General features: G+C 42.4%; 1 pseudogene; it reads right to left on the bottom strand.

Annotated features, from left to right (window-relative positions):
* Nucleotides 1-4664: 4664 nt before the first annotated feature.
* LOC126163623 (5S ribosomal RNA) lies at nucleotides 4665-4782 on the bottom strand (annotated as a pseudogene).
* Between the last annotated feature and the right edge of the window lie 8823 nt (nucleotides 4783-13605).

Here is a 13605-nt window from a genome sequence, read left to right as displayed (position 1 = left end):
GACTAGGGCCTCCCATCGGGTAGGCCGTTCGCCACGTGCAAGTCTTCCGATTTGGCGCCACTTCGGCAACTTGGGCGTCGATGTGGATGAAATAATAATGGTTAGGACAACACAACACCCAGTCCCTGAGCGGAGAAAATCTGCGACCCAGCCAGGAATCGAACCCGGGCCCTGAGGATTGACATTCTGTCGCGCTGACCGCTCAGCTACCGGGGAGCGGACATTAGAGAAGTGTATGTGGATGAGATTTGTGTTTAACGTTCCGTCAGCAACAAGGACATTAGAGACGGAGCACAGGCTCGGATGGGGGAAGGATAGGGGAAGGAAATCGACAGCACTCTTTCAACGGAACCAACCTGGTATTTGTGTCAAGTGTTTTAGGGAAAGCACGGAAAATCAGGATGGCCGGACACAGGGCTGAACCTTAATCTTCCCGAATGAGAATCCCGCGTGCTAACCACTATTTCACTTAATTCACCAGTCCTCAAACCAATGTGATCTTCTTTCGCCTATCGTACCAACTGAAATTTTACGTCACATCGAGATCATTTAATTTGTTTGTACAGTCTTTTCGTTAGTTTACTGTGACAATACTGGACATTGTTACGGAGACATAACTTCGGTTTTACTTCGGTTCTTTATTAACTGCTGTTGTTATTACATCTTACTTTTTGTAGCATGGACGTAGTGCGTGGTTGTGTTACAACGCGTGTATGTGCTGAACTGGTAGGGGTCGATCACAGCACAGTATGTGGCTACCTCTCATGCACTATTCCTGTATGTTGTGCGTTGCTGCATTGTGTCATAGCGAGGTAACGCCTCCGATGCTTGACTCCTGTGATCTGTAAGTCAGCACATCCAAAAATAGGTAGAAAAGTATTTACTCTTTTATTCTTATTGCTTTATTAATCAAATGAAATAGAAGTCAACTTTAATGATTTCTTGCACTGAACCCTAACTAGACACATTAATCAAGACAATAACGCAAAGTGTTGGCTTCCACTAAAATGGGGAGGTTTTCGCTCCATGTAGAGAAAAAAATTACTGCAAGTATATTATCAAACAGTCCTACATTCCAAACGCAGTTATACTAATGCTATTTCCCGAACTTTAGAGTGTTGACACTGAAATAAATTTCAAACAGGCTTGTAGGCCGTGTACGGTTCATTGTAGATGAAGAGACCTCGGATTTCATGAGTACAGTAAATAGGGTTTACTAAGTGAACTGTCTAAACTGTTTATCTTAATATTGTTGAACGATGCAGTCTGCAGGCTATTTAATGCATGACGACGATTTACAGATAGTGAGTAGGATTTTACTTTAATAGCTGAAGTAGTCTAGTTGCAATTCATTTACGGTACAAATATTGAGTTAATAATTCTTCAGTGGAAAATATGAGTGCCTCAGTTTCAGTAGATAGTCATTTGTAATGTATACTGAATATTCCTCTTCGAAACAAAGCGCAAGAGGAGAAGTGAGAACTTTGCGTCCAGGGATTTTAACAGGCGGAAACCGGACGTTATGAAACTTGCCACCCCTTGCTCGGGAGGGAGCAGAGCAGCAATTTTCATAAGAAATTACTCACAGAGAACGCCTTGGCGGACGAGCCTTAAAGCGTGTTTGACACGCGAAGGCGCAATGCGGGAAAGTCGAGGACAGCACTCCCGGAAATTACACAGTGTCCACCATCTGTTACGATGGTCACGACGGTGAAATGAAATGAAATGTCGTGTGGCTAGGGCCTCCTGTCGGGTAGACCGGTCGCCTGATCGCAAGTCTTTGCGCGTCGATGGGGATTAGACGATGATGAAAGCAACACAACACCCAGTCCCTGAGAGACGAAAATCTCCGACCCAGCCCGGAATCGAACCCAGGCCCTTTAGTACGGCATGCCGTCTCGCTGAGCGCTCAGCCATCGAGGCGGTCACGATGGTCATCAACTATTGAATGTAAATCCTGTGTTATATTCACCAGTTAAAATAGGGAATGTTGTCTTGTTGATCTACTACTAATAATTTTAGTTTATTCGACTAATTTAAAGAAGGATAAAGGAATATAGTAGAATTCAACTAAGGAACGCTGCAGGAATTAGATCATCAAATTGAATATTAGAAGTAGCCGCTCAGTACTGCTATTTAGGTCCTAAAATGTGAATAACTGATGACGACAGGCTACAGCAAGGAAAGAATTTCATAAAAACAGAAATTTCATTTCTCTTAAGTGCAGCTTTGTACGAAAGTTGAAATATATCACTGTTAAGACCTACTCTGTCCATTCCTTTTAATTAAATCCCAAGATTATTAACATGAAGTAATCAAATAAAAGTTTTTCCCCTGAAAACTTTCTGAGTTAGTCGCACAATGGGGCCAACAGATATATTTCGAACTATATTAACTTTCCAGCAACGTAGCAAAAACTTACTTACAGCTTTGTTCGTGCATCAGTGACACTATTGATTTACGTAAATGTATTCTCTGAGACCATTAATATTGACACGATTTATTTAAGTCAATTATTCGAATTTACTGTCACTGACTGATTACAGGGACAATGTTACCAAACAGCACCAGGTCCTCATTGATCTAAAAAACGTATTTGGTGATAGAAGTGGAATACCGCTCATTGCTTTCGGCCGTCCGAAAATACACGCTACAGAACATAAAAAAATCACGTACATAACTAGAGAGCAAAAAAATTTCATTTTTTGAGGGGTTTAATTTTCTGTATGAAATAATAACAGCTGCAATTGAAACGCTATCGGTGTAGCATATTTATTTGCTACAAATTACAAGTGGTGCAGATTTAGGCGGAAAAAACTGCAGGACAGAAATAAGTGGATAGAAGGCAGAGCTTTCTGTGCTTATTTGATAAAGCCTATAGATTTTATTGTACAGAGACTGCATCGGTTTATGTTTTCTCTTGTAATCTATTACAAAACGAACTGTGAGCAATAAGCATTTCTGACAAGGAGACTACATAAACATTTTAAGTGTGGTAATGGAGAACACTGCAGAGGGCTAAATAGGCAGATCGAATAACTAACATCGTTCTGAACAGAACTGGATAAAAAAAGAAATATTTATTTCACAGCCTGATCCTGATATAAAGAGGCGATCAGTTGACACAACGAAATCATCAGTTTGGTAGAGGAAGGATATAATCAAATAATAATTAAGTCAAGACCCTAAGCTGTCGACAGGCGTTGATACACGTCGACAGGGACAGCTGAAAATGTGTGCGCCACAACCGCGACTCGGACTCGGGATCTCCTGCTTACATGGCAGACCCTCTATCCATCTGAGCTACCGAGTGCACAGAGAATGGTGCGACTGCAGGGATTTATCCCCTCCACGCTCCCCTTGAGACCCACATTCCCAACTTAATGTCCACACACTACATTCGTAGTGCCTCCGCCCATTACACTCATTACTTGCGGCAGACAATCTAACCGAGTTCCGTAAGAGTTCGGGCAATGGGTGTGCATCCAGCACAGAAGAAGTAGGCCAATGGCTGGTTAGCTTTAACTATATAATGATGGTATCTGTTCTTTCAGACATGCAGTTGTACTATCCTCTGTGCACTCGGTGGCTCAAATGGATAGCGCATCTGACATGTAAGCAGGAGGTCCCGTGTACGAGTGCCGTCTGAGCACACATTTTCAACTGACCCCGTTGATATATGTAAACGCCTGTGGACGGCTTAGGGTCTTGATTGAATTATCATTTCATTCTAAGAGAACTGCATGGTCGCAGATGGTGTCTGTTCTTCCGAAAGAACAAATACCATCTTCATATAGGAAGGATATATATCGTGTGTGTGTTTGGCGGGGTAAAATTTTAGATGGCCATGACTTGGCTATAATAAACGGGTTCAAATGAATGTAGGTAGAAGTATTTACGCAGATGCGAAGAAAGTTCCACAGTTTAGGTGAGTGTGGCGAGCTGCATCACACACGTTTTCGGACTGAAGGCCGCAGCAGCATCAACCACCTATTTTACCTGACAAAATCAGAATCTACAGACTTTCTCTTACATTTAAGAGCCGGCCGATGTGGCCGATCGGTTCTAGGCGCTTCAGACTGGAACCGCGAGACCACCACGGTCGCAGGTTCGAATCCTGCCTCGGGCATGCTTGTGTGTGATGTCCTTAGGTTAGTTAGGTTTAAGTAGTTCTATGTTCTAGATGACCTCAGATGTTAAGTCCCATAGTGCTCAGAGCCATTTGAACCATTTTTTACATGTAAGAAGCCACCCTTACGCATTTTATTTTCAGTTAACATCCTCCTGCATGTAATATATGTCTTACAGATCGCAGGAAAAGGAGCAATCTAAAGGTTTCCGTTCGAAATCCAGAATTCCGTTCGAAGTCCAGAATCTGTATGTTGATAGGGGCAAAATCTCCGTGAACACTGAGGCAATCATCCAAGCGGCGCACCAGGATGCTCATAAAAATCTCTTCGTCCGAACAGGCCATGGAAGGCACAACGTGACCGACCGACCGCCGTGTCATCCTGAGCCCACAGGCGTCACTGAATGCGGATATGAAGGGGTGCGTGGTCAGCACACCGCTCTTCCGGCCGTATGCCAGTTTCCGAGACCGGAGCCGCTGCTTCCCAATCAGGTAGCTCCTCAGGTTGCCTCAGAAGGGCTGAGTGCACCCCGCTTGCCGACAGCGCTCGGCACACCGGATGGTCACCCATCCAAGTGCTAGCCCAGCCCGACAGTGCTTAAAATCGGTGATCTGACGAGAACCGGTGGTCCCACTGCGGCAAGGCTGTAGGCAGGATGCTGATATCCATTTGATAAGACAGCGTGTCCTGCTGCTCGAAGAAGTCCGCAAATGTTCGTTGCACATCCTCGTCCGATAGGAATCGTCGATCCTCCATGGCCTTCTTTACCAGACCGAGGGGATGGTGATCGCATGGGGAGAGATCACGACTATAAAACAGGTGCTTGAATTGCTCCCACTTGAGTTGCCGTAACTTCAGCGTTACGGCATTTGCAATACGGGGACGTGCGTCACGATGAAGCAGTAACAACCCTTGTTGCAGTTTTCCCAGACATTTCGCCTTAGTCACTCTCATTCTTCATTCTCCGAAATACGTCTGCCCGTGTTTGTCTTTAGGCAGCCAAGAAACGAAATAAGGGACGTTGGTCCAGTCTGGACGCATTCGGTGTTAACGTCTCCACAGTTCGCGTTTCCGTATTTATCGCAGGCGCTTCGAAAGAACACGAATCCCACAGTAATCCCTTCCATACATGTAGGTGCTGACATAACCGCATCAGAGCCGCGCATCTCAAATCCTGTATAAAGCTTTTTGTCATTTCTATCAGAATGCTTAATTGTGGAGCAGCATCACTTCGCACAGTCTTCCTGGTCGTTGTTCGTGGACTACGTCTGGAAGACGTCTCAGCTTTTGACAGTGAATGGCAGCAGTGATGGCTACCCGCCGGGGAAGCAATTCGTACCGGCGGTGTTCCGCCAGATGCATAACATTATCTTTCGTGGATGCGCGCAAATCTTTACACGGGAAGTTGGGCTCAACCATTCCTGTCTTTTCCTTATATTAGCGTAAAGGCACCATTTCTCGTAACTGTACAGGAAAGGAATGATCGGTGTTGTTCACGAGGCAATTGATGACGAGCAAGCGGGCATCACGTATGTCCAGTGTCTGATTTTTGTGATTTTGGCTTAGAGTACGTGGTACCGATACACCCTATTTTTTAACCTTCCCCATTGCAAGCAAATGTCGTCCGATGTTGGAATGATAAGAGTTCATCACATTTGGCAGTTCTCGAGCACAATGTCGTATATCATTGTGGATTAATGCGTTTAAACGATCTTTATCAAACCACTAAAGTCTTCACGAATGTAGAGAGTCCCTAACGTCAAAATGATCGTCCTTAAAAAGAGAAAATCATTATTTTCTGGCATTGCTGTGTCCAATGGCTTTATCTCAATACGCGGCACAAATGTTTATGGCAGCCTCCGCTGCCGTCACACCTCTGTTCATCTCAGACAGAAGAGTATGTCGAAAATGTACCGATTTCTCCACTTGGCACTCCATTTCCAACAGTCATCAGCTCCACTCACTCATTACCTTCAAACGACAAAACAACAGTATGTAAACTCAAATCGCAACAGTAAACTACGAATGAAGAATGACAATCGATAAATAAAACCAAAGCAACTGGCATACCAACATGCAAACAAAACCGCCGCAAGCTTATGCAACAACCTAATACAATAATATCTATTATCGATGGAGCAGCTAAGTTCGTCACACAACGTTTCATGCCACTGGTTTCTTTGCAACTGTTCCTACTTATAAGTGTATTAACATAGTAACCATTCTTTTGCACACGTTCAAAACAAATCCTGTAGAATTACATGACGTAATCATTACTACTGAAATGTATGTAAAATAGAATTATTTACATTTTCTGAATACGTAAAATATTACAGTCGGTGTGATGCCTCAGATATGGACTCTCCTCCTAGTCCTGAAATTTTCATGCACACTTTAGAACCAAAAGCCACCGACCTGCAAAATTGTTTCCGATATGTGGATGATGTGCTGTGTTTATGGACTGGTACCACTAGACAATTAGATACTTTACTACAACATTTATACTCCCAACATAACAAATTTCGCCGGCCGGGGTGTCCGAGAGGTTCTAGGCGCTACAGTTTGGAACCGCGTGACCGCGAGGTTCCAATCCTACCTCAGGCATGGATGTGTGTGATGTCCTTAGATTAGTTAGGTTTAAGTAGTTCTAAGTTCTAGGGGACTGATGACCTCAGACGTTAAGTCCCATAGTACTCAGAGCCATTTGAACCATAACAAATTTCACTTCGTAATGGAACTGGTAGGCTCTTCTGAAAATTTGGTGAACCTTAATATAGATATCTGCACCAGGAGACACTTATTTCGCATACTACAGTTACAGTAAACCCTGCAGACTCCCGGCGCCGACACGACCATAACTATGCATATTTTCATTCGACGGAGATCGCTTCATGTCTGCTCCATTGTCTGAATCGACCTTTCAACCAGAACAAGTAACTTCCAGTTAAGCACTTCCCTGATTGCTGCTAGAAAATAAAATGCGTACCATTACACCACTTCCGTACGCTGAAGAACAGGTGCGAGTCAGTATTTACAGAAACTGTGGCATTATGCCGTATATTGTCAACATTTCAGAGAACCTCGCAAGAAAACTAAGGTCTCGCAACTATAGCTCTGCATTTTATAATACCAACAGCGTATCGAAATTTTTATTCAGTAGTGAAGACAAAATGCAAGCCACGGTCAGTGGGCGAAGTGCACAAAAACACATGCAAGCACTGTGAAAAGTACATATTAATCATCCAGGAAGAGCTGTGAGATTAAGCTGGAGATTAAAATAGAAAGATTCAAGTTTCGTCGATCATTTTTTAGCAGAAAACCACTCATATGGTGTGAAGTTTTCATTGCGTTAAGAAAAGCAGAAAGATGACCCTACCGGAAATAAACAAACATATTACACAAAATGTCACCTTAGTACTATATGGCCAGACTCAGTCTCCTTTTCCTCCTCTGTTAAATTAAGTATTTATTACAAGTACTAGATTGAAATACTATTTTCTACTTTAAAATTTTAACTACTCGTTAAATGCATCTCTAAATAAAAAAATGTTTCCTCGTTTTGTTAACGTAAGTATTTCTACATGAGAAATAGAAATTATTGCTATGTGAACACTCTGCATGTCATTTTTTTTGTCATCCTCTGCAAAAATATCCGTGGAAATCGCGTGTCCTTTTATCGATGTTTACGACATTCAGTTGTCATCTGAAGATTTGTGTAGGAAGCTATTGTCTGTTTCATCTATCAAGCCATGTCGCTTCGTTACTTTTTGTAGAATAGTTGCACGACTAAGATGGTGACGCGATTAATGATTCAATGTCACCACATGTTGTGTTTTGGACGTCGTGGTGAAAATTTCTTCATCTGAAGATGATCTAAGAAGTCGGAAACAAGTTTGTGACGAAATAAACACAATTTTGCAGATTATTAGGAAGTTACTAGTATTTAATATTATTCTGCCATACACCGAAGAAAAGTTCACTTAATGACATAACGTTACTGCCACGCGGGAAACACCAACATAACACAATAACAGAACCAGTTTACGACTACGAAAACACATTTTTATTGGTTGATATGATCCAGAAAGTATGAAAGATTGTAAAGCCACATGCTCAAACCGAGAGCAGCCAAATACACTTCTGTATTTTCCTGATGTAACACAAATATTCGTTATTGTACCTTTCTTCTTTATGAAACGGCGAGGTTTTCTTTATTTTTTTTTTAGATCTACCGTTGCCAGTCAGTTTTACCTAGTGTGACTTCGCATCACACAGCGCGATGACAAATGATGCAGAGCAATATAGTTGCGTCAATGAAATAGCCAAGAGACATGGACAAACAAGAAACATTCACGACGATGCCCAAAACCCAACATGTGGTGACAGTGAATCATTAATCGCGTCACCATCTTACTCGTGCAACTGTTCTACAAAAAGTAACGAAGTGACATGGCTTGGTAGACGAAACAGACAGTAACTTCCCACACAACTCTTCGACTGGAGAACTGCTTTATTATAAAAAGGGTAAATTATATATTATGAACACTACACAGCTGACTGCAGTAACATAATACGTTATTTTGTTCTCAAGTATGAGAATCAAATCATGCGTGTGAACTCCATTCGCAAAATTATTATGTACCTATGTTCTTCACATTATTTCGCAATGAAGCCTGTATTACAAGAACGTAAAGTCCTTGTACTGGGATAAATTAATTTGGAGCTTTTGTATTTTAACTGATTTTTGCGTGCAGCTATAACATTGTTTCCGCCGTGAATGTTGTGAGTGTTCTATGCACACCTGGCTTTTATTTTTGCGTTATTTCTTTCCTACTGAATTCGCCACACCGATTAAGACCTTTCATAAAGAGGATTTCGCTGGAAATTGAATACTGAAACGGCGCACACGATTTATCCAGAAAACTGCGCTGTGTATATATTTCGCTTAATTAATCCGGGGCGTTACTGCCATTTCCGACTAGGGTAGCGCTTAGCAGAATTTGCACCACCGACGGTATCGTTTCACTCTATGCATGAACAATACTAAAAAGCGTGAACGTAGTGTATATTACAGATAGCCAACAGGACGCCTGTGTGCATTACTTTCCTGACGAAGGCGAATTCTTGGCTAACAGGAAATTGTAAGAAAGGTGAAGCTGCGAATGTAGATTATCCACCACACTATTTTACTTCCCATAGTTATATTGCAAGTAAACGCCCCTGCCTTTGTACCACCTGAATATCAGCCAGCTGTGACACATTGTTTATAAAGGGACTAGTTGAGTACCCGGCGTTGCACTGACATGATTTATTCCAGTCTTCTAAGAGCCCATCTTCTACTTTCCCTTCTCTCTGTCTCTTCCTCCATCCTCTATGTCCTCCACGTCCTCTCCCCTGTCTCTACCTCCTCCACTTCCCCGACGCTCTGTACATCAGCTTCTACCCTTCTCTCTGTCCATCTCCTCCACCCACCTCATCTTGTCTATCTCTTCTTCCCCCTTTCTGTGTACATTCCTGCTCTTTACTTCCTCTACCCATGTCGTCCTCTCCCCTCTTTCTGTCAAACTTTGGCCAATCCCTTTCTCTGTCCATTTCCTCGTCTGTCTCTGCCTATCTCCTTCCCTTCTCCCCACCCATATGTGTATCTATCTCCGCCTTCCCCATCCTCTTCTGTTCCCTTCTCTCTCCACGTTATCACCTTCAGCCCAACAGAAGATTGCTGGTTTTTATACCTACAGAATTTCCGTCCATGTAGTGAAAAATATGCACACATCGTTCCAGGCGTGTAGGAAGACCTTTCTACCTTCAACTTTGCAAGTGTATCCACATGTCACACATATTTAACATATTACTCATGTATCTTTACAAATTTTCACCACTATCGTCCCGCAGTTTCGTTTTCACGCATCTCTGTGTTTGCGACGACATACGTCCTGAACTATGTGGCGTATACAGGTATGTGAATATAGGGTCGTCAGAAAATACCTGGAACACTTGAATAGATATTGCACTCAGATATGAATTTCAAGAAAAAATTCGATACGTTGCGCCATTTTCGAGTTATTTAACATTGAAGTTATGCAATCGGGGAGTCGCGCGCTCACATTCAACGGCCCATCAGTGTTGCTGTTCCCTAATGAGTGCCTTGTCTGGTTAGCTGAAACATGAATTTGTGCTCTCGACGACTAATTGGCTATCTTGAGTGCTAAGTAAATCGGAAACTGCGCAACGTATCGAATTGTTTTCTTAACATCTATGTCTCAGAACAGCCTGCCCAGCAACATACCTACAACCATTTCAGAAATTTTCTGGTCACCCTGTGTAATATGAGACATAAAAAACGAGGCAATACGAAGGACTTTTTCGAATGGGACAGAAACTGATAGATGTGAACAGACAAATAAATGATTATAATCTCAAAAATTTCCATGATTTATTCAGTGTGAATAACTTCGTAAGTTGAGCAAGTCAATAACGCGATAGTCCACCTGTGGCTCTTATGCAAGGAGCTATTCTCCTTGGCGCAGATTGATAGAGATGTAGGATGTCCTCCTGACAGAGATCGTGCCAAATTCTGTCCAATGACAAGTCAGATCTTCAAAACCCCGATATGCTTACAAGGCCCTATCCGTATTTCTCAAAACATTCTCAAATGTGGGGAGATCCGTTGCCCTTGCTGGCAAAGACACGGCTTGGCAAAAACGCAGACAAGCAACAGAAACTCTGTCGGTGTTCGGGCAAGCATTATTTTGCTGAAATGTAAGCCCAGAATGCTTGCATGAAGGATTTGCCACTGTACTGTAAAGCTGCTGCAGATGAGAAGCAAAGACATCCTGCTATGAAAAGAAACGGCACCCCTTGAACATCACCTCTAGTTGTCGGACCGTGTGGCGGGCATGGTCAGATTGGTATCCCACCCCAATCCATGGTATTTTCAGACACGTCTTCGGCCTGGACTCTCATTGAGTGTAGAGGAATTGTCTTCAGTGTTGAGTCGCTCTTCGAACTGAACCGTGATGACCAGCGAAGACGTATCTGGGACACCCCGGACAGGTGTCGGATACAAACCTGACTACTGATTTTCTACTGCTTGTCTTCGCCCTTACCAAATTCTACCTTGAGCAGCACGGTCGCCGGATTTCGACAACTAAGAACGCTTGCGGCACGGTGGGCAAGGCTCTCGAACCATATCAAGATCTTGACGGTCTAACAGAAGTTGGCAAGATATCCCTCTGGAGGGACCCAGCAATAATCACTCAGTGCCAAGCTGAATAATTACTTGCCTAAGCGCCATAGGTTGACCAACGCGATATAGACTTGCTCAATTTGCGAAGCTCTTTCTCTTGCATAAACCATCCAATGTTTCTCATATTGTAATGATTTTTCTCTATACCTGTACGTTACATCTACCGATTTCCGACCGATTCGGAAACTTCGTTCGTGATGAGTGCTTCTTTTTGTTATAGGGTGTACGTTATTAAGCGTACTTAGTGGTATATTTGCATGCTGTCGGCAAAATGTGTTGCAAATAGAGCTACTAGTGAAGAAGTAATATGCTAAAACGTAATGCTTGATGCGGCAGTACTATAATGATCAGCTAATATGCAGTGACCAATAATCTTCCTTTGTTTCATATTTGTAGGGGGGGATTGTATCAAGAAAAACTCTTGTAAAGGTTTGAAATAGTGTGTAAAACTGGTTACAAATCACTATGTGCTCTCATTCTCAAATTATGGGTTAAAATAGCCTGGCTATTTGCTGATAGTAGTAAGACTTAGTGGGCAAATTTCTTTTTGACCCACACCCCTTTGAGAAACAGATGGTTTTTACCGCCACAGTGGAACCTTACAAACAGTAAGTGATTTGTGTACAAAGTTTAGTTGAAATAAATCCAGAGCTTTACGAGGAGATGCACAACATACACACGTACGTACATACACATTTGTATTATGTGTGGATATGACTCACGGTACATATACGCACGGTCGCTTCTACAAAATGTAGCACATAGAAAAAGATGGGTAATATACAGAATGTACAAGAACCACAAGGGAACTATCAGACTGGAAGACCAAGAAAGAAGAATGTAAGACAGGGATGTAATCTTTCATCCCTACTACTGAATCTACTCATCGAAAAGCAATTACGGAAATAAAAGAAAGATTCAAGATTGAGAATAAAATTCATAGTCAAAGGATATAAATGATTACATTCGCTGATAACATTGACCCTCAGTAAAAGAGAAGAAGATAGGCAGGATGTGTTGAATGCAAATGTGTTGAATGCAACGAACAAACTAATTAGTACAGAATATGTTTGAGAGTAAATTGAAAAAAAAAAAAAAAAACGAAAATAATGAGAAGAAGAAGAAATGAAACAGTGAGAAACATGGCATGAGAGTTGGGATTCACGATGTAAAGGAAGTTAAGGAATTCTGTTACCTAGGCAGCAAAAAAACTCATGATGGGTGGAGCAAGGAGGACATAAAAAGCCGATCAGAACTGGCAAAGAGAGGATTCCCGGCGACGAGGAGTCTGCTAGGGTCAAACTCAGGCCTTAATTTGTGCAATAGAATTCTGAGGATGCACAGCTTTCTATGGTAGTGAAACATGCATAGTGGGAAGACCGGAACAGAACAGAATTGAAAAGTTCGAGTTGTGGTGCTGCAGAAGAACTTCGATTATTAGGTGGACTGATGATGTATGCAATCAACAGGGAATCAGAGAATAATCTTCACGTTAGTAGACGGAGCTCTTGAGGATAGAAACTGTTGAGGGAAAGAAAGGGTGGAATACATCAAGCACTTTTACCCGTTCCCCTTGGGAGGTAGGTGGTTTTCGGCCCCACAGGGATTCCTTGCAAACAGTGAGAGATGTGTGTACCAAGTTTCGCTGAAATCGATCGAGAAGTGTATGAGGAGATGTGGAACATACATACATACATACATAGATGCATACATACTTGCACATTTATAATATGCATGGATATGCGTCACGGTACAAATTGCACTGTCACCTCTGCAAATGTAACATATAAAACAGTGGGACTCAGTGGGGATCATACATTAGTTCTCTGTAACCAGTACTTATGCACCCAGCGATTAATCCAACTGCGTGCGACTGAAAGAGACTAAAAATTCAAACCGACACATATCACAAGAGAATATTTATACTGAGGAGACAAGATCGTTAGACATATACATATAAACAGATGGCGGTAGTAGAGTGTACACAGGGTATAGAAGTGTAGTGCATTGCCAGAGCAGTCATTTGTACTCAGGTACCTCATGTGAAAACGTTTCCGACGTGGTTATAGCCGCACGACGGGTATTAACAGGCTCTGAACGCGGTATGGTATTTGGAGTTCGACGTCACAAGGGGTATTCCACATCGTAAATCGTTAGGGAGATCAATTTTTGAGTTGCGCAGTGTCAAGACCGTGTCGAGAATTCCAATTTCAGGTATTAGCTGTTACG

The sequence above is a fragment of the Schistocerca cancellata genome, chromosome 2, assembly GCF_023864275.1.
Source record: "Schistocerca cancellata isolate TAMUIC-IGC-003103 chromosome 2, iqSchCanc2.1, whole genome shotgun sequence".
Classification (NCBI taxonomy): Eukaryota; Metazoa; Arthropoda; class Insecta; order Orthoptera; family Acrididae; genus Schistocerca; species Schistocerca cancellata.
Note: the sequence above shows the minus strand (reverse complement) of the source record. Positions and strands in the feature narration are given on the sequence as shown.